The sequence below is a fragment of the Pyxicephalus adspersus genome, chromosome 4 (genome assembly GCF_032062135.1).
Source record: "Pyxicephalus adspersus chromosome 4, UCB_Pads_2.0, whole genome shotgun sequence".
Lineage (NCBI taxonomy): Eukaryota > Metazoa > Chordata > Amphibia > Anura > Pyxicephalidae > Pyxicephalus > Pyxicephalus adspersus.
This window is the reverse complement of record NC_092861.1, coordinates 113,476,937-113,498,009: the sequence shown is the minus strand read 5'-3', so window position 1 is coordinate 113,498,009 and position 21,073 is coordinate 113,476,937. Positions and strand designations below refer to the sequence as shown.

The following is a 21,073-nucleotide window of genomic DNA, read 5'->3' as shown; positions in this document are numbered from 1 at the left end:
CGGAAAAGTGCTGGGTGGTGTGCTCAGCTAAAAGGGGCTGGGGAGAACACTAGACTGTGGTACATGACGTTAAAGAGAAAGACATGCACTTGGTTTATATAGCCAACTGCACAGAGTTCAGACCTGCAATCACAGCACCTGGCAGTCTTCCAGAACAAACTTTTGGAATACCTACCCCATTTACCATGCCTGACAATCACTTACTTAACCCACAGATGTCTGCAAGCCAAACCCAAGGTTTCCAGTCCTTCTATTCCTACCTAGGTATAGTAACTATTTAGTTTCATACTTGTTTTGATAGCTTTTTTCTTATGTATGTCTGAAAATTATTATTTTGTTTCACATTTTAATTCAATATTCAGACAGATCAAATCATGTATAAGAGTGAGTCTACTATGAAGTTTTTTTTACCCTCTTTGCCCTAATTTGCAGAGCCTTGTTTGTTTTTTAGAGCTCTCCATATGTCCTTACTGATAGGTATCATTAGTCCCTGCCTTTCCACAAAAAAATGAAGTAACAGATGATAAATTAAAAAACATCTTGCCTAGTACAATGATAGTTTAGGTAGATAGTTCACTTCAGGTTAAACTTTCAGTTCTAAAGGGAATTATTGGAATGCTCCAGTAAGTCATATTTCCAAACCGAGAAATGTGGAAACCTACTGTGAAGACTAAATAATCTCTCTCAAGTCAGAAGTAATCAAAGTTTTCTCAAGGAAAGTGATTTACTGATGAAAGCACAAATAGGCAGGTCTGATTATTCCTCCTCAAGGTTTCTGGTCACCTGCTGTCATTATTTAAGTGCTTTTATATCTCAAGGTGGCAGAAGAGGTTACAGTTCTCCTAGGAATCGCAAAATATATGAACACTGTGCAAAACTCAAAAACCAAACTAAACAAGTCAGCATTATGGAGTTGCAAGGTCTTTGAAACATGATAGACATTCCCGTATTAAAAAAAAATTAAAATATATGAACAACAGTAAAAAATCTGAAGCTTTTTAACTTTCTTTATGCCAACAGACCTTTTAGACAAGACGTACGTTGTGCTATATTTCAGTGCTTTATATAAAATGTCAAATTATATTAAATATAATATTATTTTAAAATGTTAAAAGATATGGATAATACAATTATTGGCTTAGTAGTGAGATTAGGTGGTTGGGTGTAATTTATGAAAGCTCTCCAAGGCTGGAGAGAATACACTTTCATCAGTGAAGCTAGGTGATCCAGCAAACCTGGAATTGATCTAGTCCAGGATTCAAAACATTTGCTAGCAAACAGCAAATTACTTTGAAAAAATCCATTCCAGGTTTGCCAGATCACCCAGCTTCACTGATGAAAATGTATCCTCTCCAGCCTCAGAGAGCTTTCATAAATCAGGCCCATTGTCTCAATATAATGCTATCTGAAAACCATGTGGAAAGTCAATCCTCACACTAGAGATTCTAACAATTGTCAAGGGGTCAGAAGAAATGCTGTGCAGCCACAGCAACATTTTGTACAATTTTGCTAACTAGCCATGGCCACCTATGTGTAAGATGCCCTACCTAGTGATAACTATAGCCAGAAAAACAAGTGGGAATTCTGCATCTAGTACCTACAGTTTTGCAGATTTTGTGGTAAAACTTAGTGGCTGGGACCTGGTACTTAGTAGTGGGAAAGGGAAGTGGGACACCAAGAATAAACTAGTGAACTTAATTACTTATCAAACTTTAGGTTATTATGAATCGAGTTATAACATCATATTTTATATCCACAAGAAATTTTTATCTTGTCTCTGCTGTACAGAATTAACATTTGTGAAAGTGGGTTTTCACTTTGCTGAACAAAAGAAGAAATTTTACGTTCACAGCACAGCATGTTAAAAGTTACCACTATCAATGAAGCCTGAAAGCAAGAGCTGATATGTTACAATGACTAATGTAAAAATAGCTACAGCTGCAAACACAAGGAATCTTTTTCATACATAAAATAGGTGAAAAAATAAAGAAAAATAGGGAAGAGAAGAATAGGCAAGTTGAAACCGTGTCTCAAGAATGCATTTGACAAAAAGAGAAACATATAACCCAAACACATAAAATAATGAAAAATTTTCTAGGCTACAGTAATAGATCAAAGTTTTTTCACGCTCAGTAGACATAAAAGAAAATGATAGCATGGCCTACTGAGACACAGACCTTTGGCAGTAAATAGCTGAACAATGCTGTAAATTCAGAAACCTGGAGTATTATTCAAAGATCTATACAGACTCAAAAAACTCCACAGCAGTAAATTATATGAACTCTTAATAACAATTTAAATATTTAAAAGTTAATTTCATCTATAACTACTATAGTATTAAACAAATATCTGCATGTTAAAGCCAAAATAATGTTTAAGCTTGTGTAAGTCTTGTGCACAACTGTGCAGGCTCCACTATTGTACTGAAATTGTTTGCTCTGATTTTACTGAACTCTGAGCTGCTTACAATGTGCATTAGTCACATAAAAGTCACACTTTCTGACTTGCTGCAGTCTCCTGTTTAGGGAACGTTCAACATCATCTAGCCCTTTACTACTTTTATGGAAGTTCATTATCATGTGGTGTCATCTAGAGCTGTATGCATGCAAATAATGACATTCACCCATCAAGGCACCAGCAAAAAATGATTTTGAATATTATAAATGCATTATAAAGGCGTATGTGAATCACAAGAACTGCTGACAGTTGAAAACACTTAATTTGGCTGTATATAGCTGTAAATAGCCAGATTTCTGCTATAAAGTTATTTTGTTATACAATAAAAGTACAGAGCTACCACTGCTTTTTCTTCTATGAAATTCTTCTTTGTGTTTCTATCCATTGTGATGGCTCCCTGGCTAATCTTCAGAAAGCTTCAATGTTTTCTTAATCTCTAACCTGAAACAAATGTAGAGATAAGGAATTCTGACACTTTTGTAACACTTACAGCATGCTTTTTCTTGGTCTGTGACTCAGAGTATTGAAGCCAGATTAAAGCCCTGGCACTACACATTCCAACAATACCTGATGTGTAGCTTTACTATACAATAGAAAAGTAAAGGATGGAACATGCAAGTGTGGACAATTGCTAATAGTTTATCAAAAGCCAGAGCAATGTCTAAAAATTGCCCCTGCCCCACTCCCCAATGACAAATTATTTGTAAAGTAACCTCACAGCCACTTGCAACCAAATGCATACCTGTAAAAAAAAATGTTATACTCTTTATATACTTTTCTGCCAGTCCATGTATAGTAATGCCTCTACCTATAGTAGAAGAACTGCAAAATTGGTGGTATTTCATCACACCAGCCACTAAAGAGGTGAAATTATTCACTCTTCTTTTACAGTTATTGCTTTGTATACAAATGTCCCTGTGCTGACAATAACAAATTGTAATGTAGGGATGGAGCAGATTTCTAAATATTGTATACAGGAGTTAAAATATTACCTTCTGCTCACCCCTGAGAAACTGCATCGCATTTTCCCAGAGGTTTCAGACCGTTGTTGGCGGTGTCAGACGGAGAAAGGCACGCTGCTTCATATATCCTTCTTCAACAAAACTCATTTTCAAGGAAGGCATACAAAAGCTCGGTCGTCAGGCATCTTATTGTGGCTGCCCTTTCCTGCATTGCTGCTAGCTGGCAAAATCCGACTCCACCCACGATTGGATTGTGGTTGAGTAAAGTTAATGAAATCCATTGTACCTAGGATCTTACCTCCACTGTGAGGGGCACTGGCAGGAAGGTGGCTTATACCTGGTATTACTGGTCACAATTTATGCTTACTACCGAATACCGAGACCTTGCTTCCTCTAACCGAATTCTAAGTTTGGTTCTCATACTTATAGTTTTTCCTTTAGGAGAGACCCCTCATCCGGTGTACTTTTCCTCTTACTCTCTCCCCCGCCCCCTTCCCTTTGTGTCCCAACCTCCCCCCCGTATACTATTTTGTTTTGCTATTTAATTACAGTTGCCTTTTCTGTTTTTTTTTACTTGCACTTTTTAATTTTTAGTGTATTATTGTTGTTATAACTTTGCACTAACATGATTGGAATATTATTATGGTTGTTATGTCAATATATGCCTGTTTATGTGATTTAATTCCAATCCGGCGATATTTTGCATCCCTTCCCGTTTTTATTGTACCCTGTTTTTAAAATTTTAAATAAAGAATGTTTAAAAAAAAATATTACCTTCTGTGCTTTCAAAGCCAGGGTTGATTTGGGCACTTGTTTGTAAGAAGTGGCTGGTAGACATGTAAAGGTAAATACCAGATATTACACACACCTTTTTAAAGGTGCCTTTTTTTATACCACCAGGTGTTTTAAAAACGTAATGCATAAAAGTTACATTCTGCACTACTCAGCTGGTTCTCTGAGGGGGGCACCTTAGACACAACTCTATGGCTCTGTAGACACATACCGGCTTGCACCTGTTTAATAGGACGCAGTCAACTATGTCCAGGGGACTAATACTCAACTTTCCCTCTTCTCATTAGGCTACATTTAAGACGGATCTTTGTACTAAATCCAGTGCCTCATGCCCCCCCCCTATCAACCACTTAAGAACATTTACTGAAGACCTGTTTTACTGCTTATGTGAAACAGGAAAAGATTTCAACCCCCAGATCTGGGTCTCCCTTTAATGGATTTACCTTTACTGGCTTATACAATCTCAGGAAGCCCATAGGGCCATGATGTTTCATCAGGGCTATTTTCAAATAATTAGCCTCAGTTACCATTCACCTTTAATAGAAAGGTGTTTCTTTCATAATTGTTGATACAGAATCACATCATAGCAAAAAGCAGTTTTTTTTCCCGATTGGATGACAATTTCCACCATTCAAAGCATGGAACCTCTGTAATACCTCCGTGTTGTTATGCCTTTGTATGTACTGTCAGTGCCCACACCCTCACTATGTTGTCTGCTCAACCCCTTGCATTCTGTTTTCTGATCTCTAAGTGACCTTACTGAAAGTTTTACCTTATGCTATTTAAACAGCAGGATATTAAAACATCCTACTGGAGTTTAGTACCATAAACTTTTTATCTATTTTCTTTTATTCCCTGTACTTTTACATTCCAAATTAGATTGCAAATTATCCTTACACATCCTCTTGCTTCATGTCCTGTATGGTTAGTGTTGTTTATTGTCTTCTATAACATCTCAATTATTTGCATCTTATTACATTACCCTGCTCCAAGTGTACCCTTGTTCCTGCCTTCTGCTTGTGTATCCTGCAATACTACCAGAAAGGTTTTGTTGATCAACACAAACTTTGCCTGTGATTTAGCTTATAATAATACTGTACTACAAATTTTCAGATTGTCAGATGTACATAGTATACAGATATAACCATAATGTGCTCCTAAATGTCCTTATTTAAATCAATAAAACTACAGTAATAAACAACTGAAGAAAAATGACACAGAAAAATATTTTACTATTTTAATATAGGAAACTAGAAGTATCCAAAGCAAAAGACTGAAAACAAACTGCATGGACAAAGATCTCATTCAGGTATATGAAACTCAGAAAATTTCAGTGTTTCTGTTTAAAAGCCTTCCATATAAATATCCCTTACCAATCAGGAACCTTCAATCAATACTGCAGACACTTGCAATAAATATATGCCCTACAAACTTTCGTTTTTACAAACCGAGTTGATAAATCTTAAGCTTATATAGACCACAGAGAGAGGGATATCACTTTCCTAGACTGTCTGTCTATCTAATAAGTAAAGTTCATACAAACAACCTTTCAGTTTGAGCCAACATTCTTATGAAAGAGGCAGTTATATTCCTGTGACCATTTCATTTGACATAAATAATGACTGAAGTGAGTAGTTCTCTTCTGGTTACAGAGCTGAGGTTCAAGTTAGGAAAACCTTTCTGCTTTCCTTCAAAAGTGCTGTTCTAGACAGGCTGATGCTATGTCAAATACCACTGTATTTATTGCAATTAAAATTCTGTAGGTTTCAAAAACATTCCTTTTGTAATCCTAAAATATACAAAAACAGTCAATTTCAATGTAGTGTACAGTTGTTAATGAACTCTTTTAAGTTAAAATAATAATAATATTAAAAAAAAATATTCCTTTATTGTAAGTCAGTAATGCTGCTATCCACGTGTCCAAAGTGTACAAAATCTGTATGCCTTAATGCACATACCTTTAGGGGATACATTAAGTACATCTGAAACAGGTCACAAACAACTGAGCAGTAAGATAAATAACAAAACCCATGCAAAAAAGCATTGTTCCCAAGAAACATATTCCCAAACAATAGTGATGCTGTGTAAGGCTCAAGATAAAGGACAGAATTGAACTATAAAACTTTTACCCCAGCTAAGAAAGAATGTGGGCTAGGGGGGAGTGTAAAAATGTTTGCCACTAAGTGACAGTGATAAATTTGTAAAATTGTGGGTTCCTTAACTGACCCCCAGGTAATCATTGCTTTAACAACAAAGGCAAACAATTAGAGAGGGATTTCTTTTTTAACCATCCCCCCCCCCCCCCTTCTATGTCTTCTTTACCAAAATTTATCAGACATTTAGGATGTAAAAAGGAAGCCTTTTATCTTGAAACCTTCCAAAGGTATTTCCTGTATTACATAGTACATCAAACCTTTCAAATAAAACAGACCTGACACATGTTTTAGCAGAAAAAAAATTAATCTGCTGATGGGTGACAAGTCTTAGCTGACAGTGCTAAATTTAACTAGTTCTGTGAAAACAGGAAATCAGAAGAAGCTCTGCAGCTTTACAGCTAAACTCCTATCAACAAGAAAAGAGAAGAGAAAAAAGCCACCCCCAAACTATCTCTACATACTCTAACCCATTCTGCAGGGGTTTAGTTTTTTTACTTTAAGAAGCAAGATATAACCACCTAAACATGTTGCTCAGGTGTTTTGCTAGCTTTTTTTTGGGTGTAGGGGGAACTGCTGATCCAGTACAAGGTCCACACTACAGACCCCAACAGTCCCCTTACGGAGACTTCTCAACTTTAATGGCTTTAAAGAGCTTTTCAATTTTCCTTGCTAAAAGAGAGCTAATACATGGTTTTGCAAACAGGAAATGAGGTGGCCAGTTAGGGAAGAACCCCAAATGTGGAATAACTTCAAGAGCAGTGTTTAACAACTAGGGATCCACCAGAGCTAGGGGATCCTGAGCGGTGAGCAATTAGTGCCTCTCAGGTCAATTTAAGTGGTACCAAAGATCTTTCTGTAAATGTGACCTACTTTCCACTGACAATGTTGTAGGCATACTTTTTATTGACCACTGTACTATTATACAATCAGCTGTAAATATATTATGGCATAAGTTCCCCCGAAGCCCCCAAAGTATTTTCAAGGCTTCCCTGATGTCAAAAAGTTTGGGAAATGCTGCTCTAGAGTGTCCAGTGACCATGGCATTAGGTGGATAGATATATATGTTTTTCATGCCAGCAAGGCGATGAAAGGGAATTGGTAGGTAGAAATGAGGGAGGGAGTTTGTCATTTAGTTTGCTATTTAGCTTTTATTACACATCAGGCTGAATTTGTTAAAATAAAAGAGTCTAATGAGATGTGAAGTCACATCCTTACCCTTGTGGTAAAGCTTTGTGATTTGAGTTTATTTGCCATTGTATTTAATTGTGTGTATTTAGGTGAAGCTTCTTCAAATTCATAATGCTAAACTGATATATTTTCTAATCTGTTAAATCCGATGCTTTGCATTTTATAATTGATATCTATACAAGTTATATACACTAGACATTTGTTTCCAAATCTCATTAATTTTTTTAATAATTATTTACAAATTTGCATAGTGGGATATTAGCAAATCGTGTTAAAGGTGCTTCTATAGATAAGTCAAAACCGATTTCTTGCCAGAAATATGTTCCATTGTTCTAAACAAAAGCACCTAATAAATTTGTATTTACAATTATTTATGCTTTATGCACAAGGAAAAATGAAGACACTAAATGCCAAGGAACATGCAAATTTAATGGGGCTATAAAAAGCTTTGTTTGTAAATTTACAGCTGCAGTTCGGCATAAGAAGAGAAAATATATTTATACCCCATAATAACCTTGATTGACAGGCTTTATTATAATGTTGATGATACTCTGTATTGTCTTTTCTGAAATAGGCCATATGCAGAAAAAAATTTGTAACTGTAGTAAAGCATACACATCATCATTACCTACAATATAGAAATGTACCACGATCTACATTGTTCTAAATTAGTCATTTTAATTTATTTTTATTCAAGTTTCAATAAATTCATGTCTGAAAATACTTGTGTATGCTTGTTGAATATAAAAAAAAGGCCAACCTTTAGGCGAGTGCAGGGCCCATTCTTCGAGGTAACATAATGGTAACTATGGAAGGGACCAAAAAGTTGGCTTTTCAACATGCTGTGACAGTGCTTTTACAATAAAGCAAGAATCCTGTACATGGCATGCAGGTGACTTCGACTTCTGTTTTCCTAACTTCTACAAAGCACCATGTTGTTGTCACTTCAAGCATCCTTCCTTTTTTACAAGGTCTGTCTCAGTCATTGCATTGGTTTTAAGACAGCATCACAGCAACAGCAACAAGCGGTAGTGGCTGAAACAAATAAAGTATGCAGCAGTGCAGGAGGGGTAAGTGAGGAAGTGAACGCCATTGCAGCGGCACAGCAGGGAAGTACATAGTATAAAGTGATACTGTGGTGCTGATCAGGAAAGTGATGATATTGGGCATGATGTTTGTGCAATGGAAGCAAGTAGTCAAGTAATGACTTGCTGAATGAATGAGCTTAGTTCGGCACAATGGGACTAAGATGGGAAGTGTGTACACAATGCAGCAGTGTTGTTTGGGGAACTGCATTGAGAGCAAGCTGGGAATTAGATGTAGGTGCATTGACAGCAAGCGGAAATTGCATATGGATGTAGTGAGAGTGAGTGTGGAATTGGATGCATTGCTGGGTTTTATTTGGTGAGTCATTAATATTAATGGTCTGTGCAGTGGAGTACATTGCACAAAAATGTAGTACATGTTGTAAATTTAAAGCACACCGCACAATATTGTAGGCCATATGTTGTTCTACGTTGCACTGTAGTGCATTGGTAAGGTATGTTTGTTCATTTGTGTTGTTCAACATTGAACCCAGTGCACCAAAGCATGTTCTGTGTGCTGCCCTCAGTTACAATACCATGTGTGTTTAATCATATAATGGAATATATGCATCAATAATGTAAATGAGCCAAAAGAGGGCCACAATGTAAAAGGTACTAAAATTGTGTGTCAAAATGTTCAAGCATTAGCTTACCATCTCTGTCAAACATGTAGTGCATTTAATTGCATTCATATTATAAAAGCAAGCCATAATGGGGGAGCACAGTGGCTCAGTGGTTAGCACTCTGGCCTTTGCAGCGCTAGGTCCTCGTTTCGAATCCCGGCCAGGACACATATCTGCATGAAGTTTGCAGGTTCTCCCCGTGTCTGCGTGGGTTTCCTCCGAGTGCTCCGGTTTCCTCCCACATTCCAAAAACCATGCAGTTAGGTTAATTGGCTTCCCTCCAAAATTGACCTAGGACTGTATTAAAGATATATGACTGAGGTAGGAACATTAGATTGTGAGCACCTTTGGGGGACAGCTAGTGACATGACTATAAACTTTATACAGCGCTGTGTAATATGATGGCGCTATATAAATACTGTGTAACAATAATAATGTAATATTAACTTACTACTAAGAAAAAATAGCCTAATTTTGAAACAGTAAACATCTAAAATTTCCCAACCCCCCTCAAAATAGGTGCTATAAAATGTTACTTAAAAAAAAAAAGAAATATAATCTTGTTTTACAAAGGCAGGCATGGTTCTTCCAGCAACCTTTAACAAACTGCGCCTGATCAATAATGCAGACTTCACCACTGGAGAATAAAAAGGCCTGTCTTACATGTTATGTCTGGGGAAAATGTCAAAACCATTTATCAAGGGCCTAGATGGATATCCTGCAGCTATCTTTTACTGAAAATATAAAACTTCATTCTGTCCTGCCCAGGGACCGGACAACTCCAACTGGGAAAATCTCCCATCATTGTTCATTTACCCTGCAGCACCAAGTTGCACAATCTCAGAGTAAGTAATGCCAGTGATAAATGCCTATTTCTCACCAACCAGTTATTTGCCTTTGCTCAATTTTCAGTCATGCTTGTTTTACAATTACTGAAATTGTGTTTTTGAGGCAATAACTGAACATTTTTGGCTACAGCCGAAGTGATTAGACAACTGGATGTTATAAATTTATTTGCTCACCTAATACAAAGAGACTAAAACCTATTGTGCCAACACGGATTGAATATCAGAGACTACTGTAAATTAATGTTCAATAACTTTTTTAAATTATTTTAATACCGTGCACATTACTTTCTACAATATGATTTTGTATGGCACAAAGAACAATACAGCAAACAGACTGTTTGCTGTATGTTTGTGTTATGTTGAGGCATGGAAGTACACTTGCCTAGTACACGCTAAAGAACAAATACCAATATGCAGGGACTCAAAAAACACTTGGCAGCTGCAATGTCATTAAAGAGCTTCAGTGATTGTCATATGATATTTTTCTCTGTCTTACAGCTATCCTAAGGTCACAGCACCAAGCATCATTCTTGCACTTGCAAAGTAAAGTTGTGTTGTGAACAAAAATGTTGATTGCAAGTTTGAAACTTAGCGTGCACTCCCATTTGTAGGGACCCTGTATACATGTGGCCAGGAAAAGCTGGCACCCAAAGGGGGAAAGACACAATAGCCAGGGGCAGGGCTGTCATTGTGCATTGCGTATTAGTTATTTTGTAAGTTCCTAGACTCCAATAGGGAAAGGAACAAATAAATACTTTATGTGTCTTCTAAGGAATTCTTCATAAATTGTATACAGAACCAAAGGCCATAAAATCAGATCATAGTCCAGAAAATTAGCTCAAGTAAAACAAAAATGTTGATTCTATAAGTATGCACTTGTTTTGCTAGGAAATTTCCTAATAAACTCTGCTATATCCTATAGTGAAATAAACATACCGACTCATAATTATAACATATTTATACACAAACCACCAAAGACCAGGGAGTTATAAGAAAAAGCCAATGATAGGGTTTTGGAGAGATATTTAATGGGAACCACTAGTTTGAACATCTATAAAGCAACATTATACCCACTGAGGGATGAATATGGCATAACCATGATTTTGCTTATGGAAGATGGTTAACTCAAACTCAGAGCTGATCAATGCTATAATCTGAGGGTCTATGTGAGTCTTCTAGGTAGGAGAGTGGTGCCCACCCATGGTGGTTTTGTTTCAAATATGAAAAATTAGTTTTTAGGGATCGCAAACTGTTCATTTCAAACAATGAAAATACAAAACGTAAATCCCCCGCAAATTCCATAAACACCCATATCTCAAAAAAACTCCACCCTAAAACCTCAATATCATAGGTATGCACTTGTTTCACACTGCATGGGCTACCATTCTTGTCAGCAGATCCACTTTACCCCCTAAAAAAAGCAAAACATGTATTCCAAAAACCTAGCATCATACTTCATTAGACAAAGAGGCATAATTATCTACAACTGACACAAACATTTTACATCCCAATCCATCAGCCCTAAAGTTTAGACGAAAGGTTTCAAAGCAAAAATCAGCAGTAGTTTGCAATTTGTACCTTGCAATATTTAATGAATAAAGCTATTTGTCCAATAAGATGTATATTAGGCAAAACACTGATTTCTAGTTCTGGATGGAGTGGGGGAAGAACTATGACTTCTGTTAGGCTTTCTGGGCTATTTGCAGCTCAGAGCAATTTACCTTCCCTTATTAGGTAGGGGAACAATATATATATAAATATATTGAGATATATATATATATATATATATATATATATATATATATATAACCAGGTCAAGGGAAATATATGAAAAACTGATAGTGGTTTTAGCCTTCCCTTATTGCATTAAAAAAGAATATTTATTTCTATCGGTGTCGTTTTAAAGTTACCTCCTATTATCTGGCTGGTAACATTTTCACCAGGACAGCAAGTGGGGGAAAATCCCAATAATTGAGCCCCAAATATAATTAAAAACAAGAATTAAATGGAATTAAATGGTTTTAACTAGATATACTTTAATGAATGTCAATGGTCTCACTATTGGATTTTGTTGAGTATTGCTAATACATTTTGAAATTTTACAGATCACCTGCAGAAATCTGATTTAATGTTAGTTTTATGAAATGAACATGGATTCGTTCTGACTTACAAAACATGTGAATTGTAGCACTGTGCTCCTGAACAGCTGCAGCACAATAGCTGTACAAAAACGTGGTGACATTCCATTTATAGTCATTCAGAAGAGTTCAGTTATAATAGGAAGATTCATAGCATGCTGTGTGGTATGCGGTGTATTAAAACTCCCATTATTCTTAAACATTTGTAGGGCTCCAAGAAAAGATATTACATTTTAACCTGTAAACTGTATAACTTTTACGCCCAAAGTACAATATATTTGGAGTCAATGTCTGTAATACTGATCATTGCACTGACAGTTCAAGTTTTTTGTGCAGAGCTGCATTTTGCCATCAAAGATCCTGGTGGGGAATAAACTCAATTCCCATGATACAGCATCTGCCATCAGCTAACAACAGGAGACAAAATCAAATCTTCTACAGCTGACTGATAGCTTGGGTGCTGCTGAAGTATAGCAAAAACAAGTGACTAAAATCTTCTTTTTCCAAGTCCTCACCTAATTGGGCAGTTCTTATTGACTCACAATATGCTGCCCTGTCTTTTATTCAGGCTTCTGCATTGCCACCCTGTCACAAGGATTTTGTAGGGGGGTACGTGGGTATTTTAATACATATTGTGTAGGCACAGTTCACTAATAATTTTTAGCAGTCTCGTCCTTGAGAAAACTCATGCAGCCATTGTTAGAGTATATGCATATAGACAGGAAGTAGATGCAAAGACACTGCAGATTAGTAGCACTGAGATGCAACTAAAGCTACGTACATACATCAGATGATTCCTGCCCAATTATCGATTCAGGGCTAGTATCGGACGAGAATCTGACATGTGTACAGGGGGCGTCCAAAGTCGTTCATGGATCCATCCTGGCGGATCCACGAATGACCATTCTACAAGTGAAGGGGAGAGATCGCAGTGGGGTGTCGCTTGCTTGTTCTCCCCCCTCCCCTCTCCATACAGCAGAATGCTGCCCTATGAACAGTGCATGTTTATGCATCTTTTAGTCATTTTTCCCTGGAAAGGCTCGCAAAAGTTCCTCTCCAACAACAAAAGTCTAGCGTGCGTGCGTAGCCTATTTACTGCCTTTTAAGAAGCAGCACTGTCACCCTAAGCTGTTCTTTTTTTAAACTACAAATGCCTTCTGCTTTCCAAATTTATTACATAAAATACTTGCAGAGTATGTATGTACTCTTGCAAGAGAAAACAAATGCGGCTACCATCTAATTAAAACGAAAAACATAATTTATTTTTTGGCTTTACTTTGTATTAGTAGATAAATGTATAAATGTAAAAAAAAAACCTCTTTTTTATGACATTTATGTAGCAGCCTATCCAAGTTGAAATACAGTCCAATAGTTGTATCTGGTATTACAGACAAAAATTCCATTCACATCTGTATGTTTTAGGTGCTGTCTATTGAATGTGTGTGGTTTGTTTTACATGTGTTACCAATGAACTCTGTGTATGTTATGTAATGTTCATTTGGCTGGAAGCAGCAAGCAGGACTTTGTCTAACATACCACATCTGCACGGCACCCAAAAAGTGCAGATGTGAAAGGGGTCAAACAGGGGCAACTAAATGACACTTACCAGTTCGCTTTTGATATTACTGAATATAAATCAGCTGTGTGCTTCAGTTACCGTTTGTCTATTTTTATTACCATTTGACTATTTCACTTTGATTTTTATTATCTACTCCTAAAGAATATTTTTTAGGTAAAAAAAACTGCGCTATTTTCATTAATGCTCATTATTTGCTCTTTTTTGTGCTAACATTGATTTTGCCATTCTGTAAAGGCATCGCTGCACAGATCATTATACCACTCGTATTTGTTTATTGATTTTTTAGCTATTTGGATTAAAAAAAAGCCTTAAGATGGCAATAACTTAGTTTCAGTGAGGTGTCTAATGAGCAAATCAGGAAATGGAGCTGTGCAAGGTAGTGATAAAATAGTACGTCCTATGGAGATGCTGTCATTGATATAAAAATTGGAATGAAAAGCATTCTGCACCTCCTCCAAGAGGAAGACTTTATATTACCCCCACCATGTCCTGTGATTCCATCCCATATTTTTACTTTACATAAAGGGTTGACAACCCTTTTATGTAAAGTGAAATTATTTTTTTAAACTCTTTAAAACAAAAAAAGTGAAGCCCCTCCCATCCTGTCTTTAATGGGAGCTTGGCGCCTCCTGGGATACATACGCCATACATCCCAGGTGGCTCTGGGCTGCTCCGAGATTGGGCATGCGTAGAAGGGGCTTTTTCTTGTAATGGAAAGAAAAATGCACAGTCTTTTTTTCAATTTTCAGCAGGCTACATTACTTGATCTTGCACTTGTGCAGTGCGAGATGGGGTGGCGAAGCCACAAGAAGGAAGAAGGAGGAAGATGGCAGCATCCGGCGCTCTCTCCGCACAGGGACAAAAGTGGATTACAGGACAGTACAGGGCCCAAATGAGGACAATGCCCGAACAATCAGGGCCTCTGCGGTAGTGAAGGTGAGTAGGTTTTTTTTGTTTAGTTCTGCTTTAAGTCTGTTCTTTTGCTGAACAACAGAGTCTCATTAGTAGTCTATTTTATATACCTCTGTAGGATCCAAAAATAATACTTTTACCTTAACAGAAAATCTAGGGTACAAATTTCCCACGGATCAGAGACCACATCTCTAAACTTTTATTACTGTATATAAAATACCAATGCAAAGGGCAGTGAAAAAAGTACAGGTTATTAAAAGCTCAAATAGGAAGATATCTCAAATAAATCACATGCAGTCTTTCCCTTCCATCACTAGTTGTTCTCAGTCTTCCAGGCCAAATGACAGTTGCAATCATCTAACAACTTTTCTTAGCCTAGGCTGTCATGGACCCATCTGGAGCCTGTGTCTGAACTGCAAAGCAGAAGCAGTTTTAAAACCATCACTCTGCCACTCGGCTTCGTCCTTTTTCACTAAGAATGCAGCTGCACAGGGACTTAATAAGGAGGATACCAAGTCAAATGGAGGTACTTGGGCTGGCTGTTAATTGGTGAATTTTCCCATTTAACTTATGATTTCAATTGCATTTCAATTTGATCAATTAGATTCTTTTAAAGAATCAACCAAATAAATGATTCTTTATTCCTGATCTTCCAAAAGTGATTAATATTAAGTACAAAATCAAAAAACCTCAACTACCGGTAACCACATCAGTAGATTTCTATTGATAGTACAAATATCTGAAAGTTTTTTGAGATCTCTTAATTAAATTTTATTCTGTTGAATTTTAGAGAGCACATATACTTATCTTCAAAAATTGAGAGAAAATCTAGTAAAAATATAGGGATCGATTTGTGTACTGAACGATTACAACAAATCTCTACTAAAGAATTGACTGTGTATTGATTGTGGTGTATGGTAGTATGATTGATTTTCAATGGATGGTTGACATTTATATCTAATAAATAATAAAACTGAAAAGTGATGAAATAGAAGTTGTGTCATGCATGGCTAGCCTAACATCTCTTTAATGGATACATTTTAGAGTGTAATTTATTTTGTCTTTTATATCTGTATACACTATCAATAAGCATCACTTTTCGGTCTTTGACTATTTGAAACATATGTTGAAAGCCAGTGTTGTCCTGTGCACTTTGCAGTATTATCATAAACTGTTAAAAATGTTATCAAATAATGTATAAAATAAAGACCATCCTCTCTGTAGGCTATGAAGACGATGAGGAACTTCTGTAGGACTAATACTTCTTGACCTATTGTGACAATGCTGACCTTCCGTATGTACCAAGTAAGGTAAGAGATAAGGTATATAGTAAGTTTAGTATAAGGTGAGTGTTGTCACCTGCGTTAATAGCAAGACCTCCAAGTGAAAACTAGAAAAATTAGTAAGATTCACATCTATGTGATAAAAATATATTTGTAGGTTAGGTACACTTCAAACATCAGGCTTTAATACATTAATCAAACATTAAACAGAATGCAAAATAAAGCAAGTGGGGGCCTCTAAATGAACAAGGTACCCTTGATGATGTATTAAATATTATGACATATTTCAGCATTTTAAAATGTGTGCATAGAATAGCGCAAACCATCCCCAGGACACTAATTGGCTTAGCCTGGGAACAGTTGCCATAGGCAGCAAACCATGGTTCATTCAGCTTTGTGGCCACGTTTTCCATTAAGCACTGATTACTGTTCATTGAAACCTGTAATTACCATGGAAAGAATGATTAAGCTTTCTAATATTAACATCAAAGTCTAAGCCACTAGATAGATACCGATTATGATAAAAATGCAAGCAAATTTCATTTAGATAATATTGACATAATGTAGAAAAATATATATTTATCTACATTTTATATTATATATATTTTTCTGACACCTATAGACATTTCTTTTACAATGAATGAAAAATAAAGTGATATACATTTTTATGAACTTATTTTACCAGGATCTAGAAATCTGTTTCTTATCCTGAATGAAACTATTGTATAATTCATTATTCTTAGACAATATAGATGAGATTGATTGTGAATTTTAATACATTTCACAATAATTGGTGTACATACAGTTATCAATTGTGGAATTCTATATTTTACTCCTATTTATTGGTTGATAAAGTGTGTTCATATTTCAGCCACTTCACGCTTGAAATCAACACGGTTGAATTTTTATTCGCAAAAATAAGCCCATGTCCACTTATCTTAGTGACTAATGTGGAATAGTTTTAATTTGAATGCACAATATTACGCATATAATACACAATAAAATTGTAAGGAACTTACCTTTCCAGCTACCACGCGTGCCTCTTGTACCCCCCGGGGGCGAGGCACTCGGCTGCCTTCCCGCGGGGCGGGACATAGTTTGAATTCAGTTATCCTCCCATCAAATGGCGCCAGGTGGCGCAAGGTCATTGGGCACTCTGGCCATTTAAGGAGAACCTGTCCTGAACACCATTGCCCGCTATAAGCCTCTGTGAGTACAGTGTGCTTGGGTACGTTCTCTGTGTTAGTGTATATTAACCTGTTGTGTCGTTACCAATAGCACCCCAGTTTGATACCTGATTCTGCCTGAACTCCGCCTGCCCTGACCTTGGATTGTTTGTGACTACTCTTGCCTGCTCCCTGGCCTGACCTCGGATTGTTCCTGACCTGCCTTTGCCTTACCCTTCTGTACTACGCATATCGGACTGATCATCTGTGATTAACCTTAGCCTTGTTTTTTGACTACAAATAAAGCTTGACAAAAGGATTCTTGGAGTTGGCTGTGGTTTGTGTGCCCAGGCGCATTACAAAAATAATACGCAATAAAAAGGAAATGTAAGAAAAATTTAACAAATAAAATAATGATGGATAATTGCAATGTGTATCATTTCTTCACTAAGCTAACCCCACTCTCTCCTCTACAATCTATTATGAATGCTGCACACGGACGGCTACAAGACTTTTTTAGAGCTTCTGCGATTCTCTGGAATGGTCTTACTCATCCTATTTGGCTTGCTCCTACTTTCTGCTCATTTAAAAGAGCACTCAAAACCCGTTTTTTCAAACTTGCCTACCCATCTTCTTCTGTCTTTTGAAACCGTCACTACCTCCCACCACTACATATCTCCCCTCCTATTGTGTGTTACTTCCCCCACCTTCTAGATTTTAAGCTCTTTGGGGCAGGGTCCTCTCCTCCTGTGTCACTGTCTGTATTCGTCCGTCATTTGCAACCCCCTATTTATTGTACAGCGCTGCCTAATATGTTGGCGCTTTATAAATCCTGTTTATTAATAATAATAATATTAATAATAATAATAATATTAATAATAATAAAAAAGCTAAAGTCACATTCTTTGGCCCTGATTTATTAAAACTCTGCAAGGCTGGAAATGATACACTTTTATCAGTGAAGGGGATCCAGCAAACCTGGAATGGATTTCTTAAAAGCCATTTGCTATATGTTAGCAAATGTCTTGAATCCTGGACCTGATCTATTACAGGTTTGCTGGATCTCCCACATTCACTAATGAAAGTGTATCCTCTCCAGAGTAGTAGAGCCTAAATAAATAAGGCCCTTTATGCCTTTAGGAAATCAAACTGCTGCTAGAAGACAAAGAACAAAGAATCGAGAAGTCTAAAGTATGAAAAATTTGAAAAATTAAAAAATGTAGAATTGTTTTACCAAACTAATGAGCTGCCCATGTGCACAGGAGTTCGTTCATTCTTGGCAGCCCAGGTGGGCACTGAGAAATACATCATCACACATTAAGCTGCACAAGTATAGCTCAGTGATCTTTACAAAAAGCAAACAAGCAATTAGGAAGGTTTTATTGTAGAAGGGACATCACCTGTCTTTCCTGCAACGACATATCTGCCTGCTCGCAATTTTTTATTGTGGAACTTTTTGTGGAGTTTTTTGTCATAGCCAGCTGGGATAAAATGAAAGAAAGAAAAAAACAAAGTGTTTCCAATACTGAACATTGGTTTTGGAGAACTCTTGAAGGCCAAGCAAGTCATTTGCTCTTTTAGGGAAAGGAGTGTGGGAGCAAAAGTAACTTTGTGCTTCCTTCTGCTTTAAAAGGGAACCAAGGAAGCTCCCAGAGTTTTATGCAGATCATGCTCATCTTCTCTCATAAGGTTGTCCTTAAGGAGACACCTACATTTTTATGATCAGCTGAAAACCAGGCGTTGGGCCATCCTGGAAGAGTTGGATGCTAAAGTTTCTTTACCAAGCTCAACTTGTTTTTCCATGCTAGAATAGACGTCATTGCTGAATTCTCCTTTTTTTAAAAATCCTGGTTGCCTGGTTGTTAACTCTCCTGCTTCAGTACTTTGCGTCACTGAGCAGACGGCTGCCATATATTTTATACATTTATTTATCTTGTTTCATGTTTTTTTTTTCATTAGAAACCAAACTCATTTTACTCTTTCATGTGCCCTTTTGCTTCGCTTCATTCTGTTCCTGCACAGTTTCAAATAGATGACAATATCTTAGTGTTACATGTCCATCAAGTGCAACTTCAAAGAAAACGTTCAGGGTAAAAAGTTGAAAACTTGGAAAAGCAGAGGTGGAAAAACTGGCAATGCGTAGGCAGAGCTGAATAGAGATGTTATATTATATAAACTATACACAGTGCAAAAGATTGTGAAGTTAATAGCATCCAGTTAACCTTTTCCCACTATCTTAATGATGAAGTATGTGTTTAATGGCTAACGAACAAGAAGAACTATTGTTCACAGATTTAACTAGAACACTGTTCCACTGCAAGGATCGGAAAAAGCTGAGAGCTCTCAAAGAGGCCTTTAGGTCTGCGGCTTTGTAAGCAATTTGCCACACTTGTCATCCTTTGCGGATAAAAGCCATTCCCCGAGGAAATTGTTCTAGCAAAATTAGCTGCTGTCCAGGCCAGCAAGCTCATCTTGTCTCAATCAAGGAGGCATAAAGAGGAAAGACAAGCCATGCATGTCTTTCTGTTGGACGATTAGCCTTTTCCCAACGCAGATGCTGGCTTCAGTTGTCAATATGGCATTCAATCTTCTGTTTATTTACAAAGGGTGGTTCTGTGCAGCTGTCAGGAACCTATAGGGGAAAATGTGGAGAAGCATAATGCTAGAGATTATTTAAATAATCTCCAGCTACCAATTTACGTTATTATCATCTGATTACAGCAACCTAATAGCTGATTAGTTGCTTTAGGATACTGCATATTATATACAGTCATTGTCTCTGCCATGGTTTTTAAGTGTAAAACTTTTTCTTTAAGTTTTGAATAGAATGGTGAACTGATAGATGCTCTGCTAAGTTTCCATGAATTATGTGTCCCTGTGATCTTTGCTTCCTATTGGAGAAATCATCCTCTATTAGTCCCAAAGACCTCTGTCACTGAAGCCAAAATGAAGAGAAATATTACATTTTAAAATTATCATTGAAGTAATAGGTGAAGAGATTTCTTCTAATAGGGACTAAGGTTCTGGCAACCACTGTCTAAAATAGTAATTTTCCTCACTTTCAAAAAACATACTTTGAGCTACTGACCTGCGATGAACAGCAATCAAAGCAGACTGAAGAACATAATCCTGATCTGCAGACTTCTTTCAAGACAATGATGATACTTAAAATACTGAAGACTCTAGATCAGCATGCTAACCAGAAAACTAGAATTTCAGGACAGTTTATTAAGATGAGCAGCCATCCGTTTCAGTACAGATTTTGTGCAGTATCCTATAGCAACTAATTAGAATTCACTGCTGAAACAGAGACATTTAATTTTTCAACTTTACTTACTTGCATAAATGAATCATGCTTTGACTATTTACATAACTATTTTCTGATCTTTAGTAAACAGGTTCTCTTTTCTAAGGGCTCCTATTATTTTTAATAAAGCTCAAAGGGGCAACCTGCTGTAGGTATTAAGTGGTGGTACCTACAGATGCCCCCACATGCTGCATGTAGCCTTCTAAAGCTTTTAGCCATTTTGTCACTGTTTACCTAGGAAATGTATATATATATATATATATATATATATATATATATATATATACATATATACATTTTGGGTTGAACAAAAAGATTGCATAAAAAGGTGGAGAACTAAAGCCTTTTGTTTTACACACTCACTTCATTTCAGGGGCTCAAAAGTAATTGGACAATAGACTCAAAGGCTATTTCATGGGCTGGTGCGGGCAATTCCTTCATTATGTCATTATCCATTAAGCATATAAAAGGCCTGGAGTTGAATTTGAGAAAGGGGAGGGGGTGCTTATATGTGGAAGATTTTGCTTTGAACAGACAACAAGCGGTCAAAGAAGCTCTCCATGCAGGTGAAACAAGC

The 21,073-nt window shown here is 36.8% G+C and overlaps 1 protein-coding gene and 1 long non-coding RNA gene across 2 annotated transcripts in view; one reads left to right on the top strand and one right to left on the bottom strand.

Moving 5' to 3' along the window:
• KIF26B (kinesin family member 26B) overlaps window positions 1-21,073 on the bottom strand; it is a 215,765-nt gene that overhangs the window by 56,906 nt on the left and 137,786 nt on the right. The gene's annotated exons all lie outside the window — the stretch shown is intronic.
• Window positions 15,131-17,461, top strand: LOC140330118 (uncharacterized). The gene is made up of 3 exons (XR_011920631.1): window positions 15,131-15,266; window positions 15,965-16,050; window positions 17,302-17,461. It is a non-coding gene; the product is annotated as an uncharacterized lncRNA (long non-coding RNA).